Raw genomic sequence first — 6,115 nt, forward strand, 5'->3', positions numbered from 1 at the left:
ATGAGATCCGTCTTTCTGGTTTGCAGATGGCTGTGTCCTCGCATGGTGGAGAGAGAGGAGGAGAGCAATCTTGTGTGCCTTCTTATAAGAGCACTGATCCCTTCATGAGGGCTCCACCCTCACAACCTAATACTTCTCAGATATCATCGCATTGGGGGTTAAGGCTTCAGCCTAACAACAACAACAACAAAAATCTGAATTTTTGGGGGGGGATGGACACAAACATTCAGTCTGTGGCCCTCAAAAAAGACAAAACTGCCCACCCCGGGGAAGTGTGTTGGAAATTTGTAGAAGTCTTTTGGATTGTCACAAAGGTTGGGATTTAGTTGGGATGTTGGACATGCTGCAGTGCAGAACCCGATGAAAGCTTTCCCCGCATGCTATGCAACTTTTTCTTTTTCTTCTTTTTTTTGACAGGAAAGTAGGATTTATTGGTGAGGATGAGTTAGGAGGGGACAGCGCCAAGGGTCTCATGAGTGCAGGGCCCGCCATTTGTCCCGAGGGCCACGATTAGGAATGTATTTGATCCCATAGCCATCTGGGATGGGCCGCTTTTCTGCCACCATGTTTTCAATTTCATCTGCATTAAACTTAGTATACCCCCACTTCTTGGAGATGTGGATCTTCTGGCGGCCAGGGAACTTGAACTTGGCCCTGTGGAGGGCCCCCATCGCATGCTCCTGTTCTGCAGCTTGGTGCGGATGGACATTATGACTTGGCCAATGTGGACCCTGGACACTGTGCCCTGGGGCTTCCCAAAGGCACCGCGCATACCTGTCTGGAGCCTATCAGCTCCAGAGCGGGACACTAACCTTGTTGATGCAGATGACGTGGAAGGGCTGGAGCTGCACTCCGATGTGAAAACCATCTTTGCCACAGTTTTTCAGCAGGCGCTTGTTGGCACAAATATGAGCAGCCTCCAGGGCTTCAGAGGAGAGCTGCTCAAACTCATCTGACACCATGTGGCCACAGAGTGGGAACTCACCCACTTTTGCCTTCTCCCGCCCCAGGTTAAGAAGATACGGCTGGTAGCATCAGGTACCCCTCCGCAGAAGCAGGACTTTTTAACACCGGCAGGGCGGTAGCCCATGGCAACACCACGATCTTCGGTGGCACGCGGAAGGGAAAGAGCTATGCAACCTTGTCAAATGCATCACTGGACGTTCATAGGATTGATTCTAGTTTACCTAGAAACAGAAAATGTATTTTACACTGAAATTGCCAGATTATGGAAACTGAGAATATACTTTGCTTTCTTCACAAATTTCTTCAATGCAACTTGATCTGTCGGTCTGCGTTTGTAGCTGTTGCCTTTACAATGGTTCTATGGATAGGTATCCCTGACAGTGTTGGTATATTATCTAGAGTAGTTGCCTCTGAAATAAATATTTTGTAATTAATTATAAATTATATAGTTTTCATATTAGAATTAAGACACTTGATCAGTTTTTTAACTGTGTCTGGAGATCAATTTTATTATTAACAATTTCACTGCAAGAGGGCATTGCAAAACATTTGTTAATAAAGCGTATACTAGTTCTACATCCATTCATGAATGTTCCACCATTTATTTAGTAAGTCCCTTACTGATTTAGGTTATTTCTAACATTTTACTTTTACAAATAATGTTGCTATGAAAAAGTTTGTATCCATCATTTCATATCTTTACAGGGTTTAAAATTTTTATTAATTACTAATTTAAAAAATCTAGAAAACTTCCATGTAAAAATCTAGGTTTCTGTCTTATTATGAAAATGTAATATAGAGTCATCCTGGGCTCTTTCCTACCTGGTGATAATAATCTGTAACTAAGAAGTAGCTGCCTACTTTTGACAAGGTATATTAGTCTGATGGAGCTGTCATAACAAACTGGGTGCCTTAGATAACCGAAATTTATTTCTTCCAGTTCTGGAGACTAGGAAGTCCAAGATCAAGGTGCCAGCAAGGTAGGTTTCATTCTTAGGCCTCTTCTACGGCTTGTGCGCCATCTCACTGTGTGCTCACACGATCTTTTCTTTGTGTAATTGGGAAGAGGAGAGAGAGAGAGCTCCCTCTGGTGTCTCTTCTAAGGATGATAATCCTATTGGATAAGGACCCCACCCTTATGACCTCATTTAAACTTAATTACCTCCTAAAGATCTTACTTCCAAATACAGTCATATTGGGTGTTAGGGCTTCAAAATACAAATTTGGTGGCAGGGGGACACAGTTCGGTACAGAGCACAAAGCATGTACTCTCCAGCTGGCCACTGTCTCCACTATTCTTTATGGTTTCCCTAACACTGAGGAGTATCAGTTTCCATTCGTCATCACACATGGGCTGGTGTATTTCTTCTACCAAATAAATATAAGAGGAAATGAAATAGTCATTATGTATAGGTCTCTTTCAAAAGTGAGAAAATGCAAGAGAGATTGAGAGAGGCAAGAGTTTCAAGCAAATGGGAGATAACATATTTTGGTGGAAGTATTCTTACATGTTTAAAGGCAAACTGAATGCAACTTTGTCAAAGAATAAAACTTAAGCACCCATTAGTAAACAAACCACTGGAACGGCTCAGACCCAGGCCGCTTTACACAGGCAGGTCATCTGCTTGGTCCTGTGGCAATAAAATCCTGAGCATGCATTTTTTTTTTTTTTTTTTTTCTGCTCCTAGACATTGCTTCAGGTCTGTGGAATCACTACTCTTTGGGAAATGGATTGCCACACTTTCTTTATGCATTGCCGACATCACTGCATCTGTTTTCCAGTCTCGTATATACTCTGCAGTGTAAGCGATGGAGGCCAAGTTCTTATGCAGCTGAGACTGAGCTGGCTGCCCTGTCCAACTCTGCAGCTCAGAAGGAAGCCAGGCTATTTGTTGTTTGTTCATTTCCTTTCCTAAACAGAGCTTGTTGCTTGCTGCAGTGCAACAGGCTATGAATTCAAAATAGAACAGTTCTGTGGGTTATGTTTCAGATGAATGTTCACTTTTGACCAGTGACCCTGCAAGATCTAAAACCACAAAATGGGGGAAGGGAGCACCTAGGAGAAAACAAGTTCCTTTAGAGCTTCCAGAATTTCCAGTCAGAAATTCTGAGAATAATCATCTTTCTAGAGGCAAATCAACCCTCTTTTCAAAGTAAGAAAAAGGGACGTTTATTAGAGTGTATGCAAATGCAGAAAGCAACAGTTTTAAAGTGAAAAGAAGGTGAACATGTTTTTTTATTTTCCAAGCCCAAGATTTCTTTTTTACTCTTGGCATGCGACTCAGAGCGAATAACCTTTCTTTGTTTGAATTGATTTGTAGCAAAGGTGCAATTCCAACTTTAGGGAGACTTGTCTTTTGTTCTGGGGGAAATGTTTTCCCTTTGCTGGTGTCATTTAGCTATTGCAACAGTCTCAGGGCGCCGCCCCCTCAAGTGTGAGAAGATTTGCCACAAGTCTAAGGAAAAAAGCAGCAGCCAGGAAGAAATTTTTGTATCTTGGCTGACATTACGGTGTAGTACCTACTTTTTCATTACGGTGTAGTACCTACTTTTTCTTGTAGTGCTTATGCAGCCTGGGACATCATCTCAAAGCAATTACTGAACACATATATAGTTCGCCAAGTGCTTTATACATTTTACCTCACTTAATTCTCCAGCAATCCAATGAAGATGGAAGCTATAAGAGATGACTATTATCCCAAGATCCAGAGCTATAAGTGGCAAACCTGAGAGTCTATGTCAGACCTCTTTGTTCATTCCTTTTCAATTGTGGAAAGAACACTTAACATGAAATCTGCCCTCTTAACACATTTTAAGTGTACAATATATTATTGTTGATTATAGGTGCAATATACAATATAATAGATCTCTAGAACTTATTCACCTTGCTTGTCATTCCTTTCATCACATTCAGTAAAGACTGAGTTGATGATGTCTGTCTAACCCCAAAGCCTATGCTTCTCACCCTGAGATACTCTGCCTTTCAAATACTACTTTAGAAAGTCAAACCGAGACAGGCTGGGACGTGGGACCCTTTGCTGGGACCTGGGACCCTTTGCTGCAGTGCTTGCACCTGGACTCACCTCTCCTGCAGCAACAAAATACAAAGAAACTGTATGGGACTAAAAGTAACTGCGTGCATGCGCAGTTGGGACAAATTCTGGACAAAAGACACAAAGTAACCAAAAAAACCCAACTGCCACTTTTGAAGAGCCTGGAGCAAAAACAGGGTGTCGGGAGCAAAAGCAGGTACAGTGCATGCCCCCTGCACGCAACACCACCTAAGGGGTGGGCAAAACTCCTAAGCCACCCCTCCGGTCAGACCCCTGGACACACCCCTATATAAGAAACACCTCACCCCATATACGAAACAAGCTTGCCCCCCCTCAGGGAGCGAGCAAGCCAGGGAACCTGCTGTTTGTTCTCACTCCCCTCTGCTGCAGCCGGGGCCCCAGTAAATCCTTGCCTGAATTTCTTGTCTGGCCTCTAGTCAATTTCTATTGATTGGGGAAGGCCAAGAACCCCCGTCGGTAACAAAACTACATCAAAATATTATTTTAGCTCCTACACAACCTAGTATTGTACAAGTGAGAGCTAGTGGAGTCATTGGTGCCAAAAGTCATACACTGTGAAGCCATCCTAACAGGTCAAGCTAGGAAAATTCCCTTTAAGTCCATTTCTTGGGAATGGAGATCATCCATATAAATACAGATCACACTTAGACCTACCACTGGGCAAAGCACGTTTGTCCCATGGCATCATTTGGTCCATTTGCAAATTATGAGAGAGAAGGCAAGGCAAGCATAAAGAAACAATACGTTCATGGATTCTGTGCAAGGTGCTAGTGGATTTTGTTTGGACCTATTTTGATTTTCTCTAGGCTGTCCTCCTGCTTTAGGAAGCCAAAAAAGAGTAGAGAAATTCGACATAACATTAAAAATGGGTAAAACTTGTGACTCTTAAGTTAATAAGACCAAAAATACATTTTTAAACGAAAAAGATTGAGCTTACATTGGGCTCAAGCCCACTCACTTTCTTTAGCAACAAGAAAATTGAGAGACTTGGGGTACAATACATTCTTCCATTATTCTTAGGTTGCAATCTTAGTACTATATACATATAGATATTTCTTTGTGTTTCAGGGTAACTTTTCCCTCTAAGAATGTTAAATTAAAAATTAAGCCTTTGTAGATAAGTGAAAGCAGATCACCTTACAGAAGAAAATCCATCCAGTGAAATAACAGTGAATTGACACATACACTTTAATGTAACAATGACTGTAATGGCAAACTCTTTTCCTCCTTAAGTATGGAAACAATGGTGTGCAAAAAGTATCTGGATCCTTCTTACATGATAGGAGTAGTGGGAAAACAGGTAAAAGAATAATCATTCTTCTGTTAGAACACAGTAACATGTTTGGTTTCTGAACATTGTACGTGTGTGCCACGAAGAAATAAGAGGGGGCTTGACTTATGAGAGATTTCCTTTCTGATTTTCTGGGAAGTCTTAAATTTGGATATTAAGTTCCATAGCAATACTATTTCAGATGACATAAAAATTGGCATGACCAATTTTTGGATTAAAAAAAAGTCCACAGTTATCACTGACTTTGCTGTGCTTGAAGCATGTGTAGAAAGTGGAAAAGAATCTCCTTGCTGGCAAAGAAAGCAGTTTCCATTACTTCATACTTGCATTCTCCACCTTTCCCTTGTAAGAGGAAAGGATGCTGAGGATGAAACAGCAAGGAGTCTAGAATAGAAAACCAGCACTTAAAGAAATATATGCTCATTATGAAAAGTTTTGAAAATGGAGAAAAATACAAAGAAAAACATTGCCAAAAATTCACCTTCCAAAGATAATTGCGATTTTCATGTTAGTTCTTTCCTACCAGTCATTTTACAATGTTCTTCACATTTTTGATAGATTTTATAAAATCACCTTTTTTTTTTTTGCGGTACGCAGGCCTCTCACTGTTATGGCCCCTCCCGTTACGGAGCACAGGCTCCGGATGCGCAGGCTCAGCGGCCATGGCTCACGGGCCCAGCCGCTCTGCGGCATGTGGGATCTTCCCGGACCGGGGCACGAACCCGCGTCCCCCGCATCGGCAGGCGGACTCTCAACCACTGCGCCACCAGGGAAGCCCTCACAG

At 42.1% G+C, this 6,115-nt stretch overlaps 1 pseudogene; it reads right to left on the bottom strand.

Annotated features, from left to right (window-relative positions):
* Window positions 1–470: 470 nt before the first annotated feature.
* LOC102974116 (60S ribosomal protein L10-like) lies at window positions 471–2,160 on the bottom strand (annotated as a pseudogene).
* Between the last annotated feature and the right edge of the window lie 3,955 nt (window positions 2,161–6,115).

This window comes from Physeter macrocephalus, chromosome 9, assembly GCF_002837175.3.
Source record: "Physeter macrocephalus isolate SW-GA chromosome 9, ASM283717v5, whole genome shotgun sequence".
Lineage (NCBI taxonomy): Eukaryota > Metazoa > Chordata > Mammalia > Artiodactyla > Physeteridae > Physeter > Physeter macrocephalus.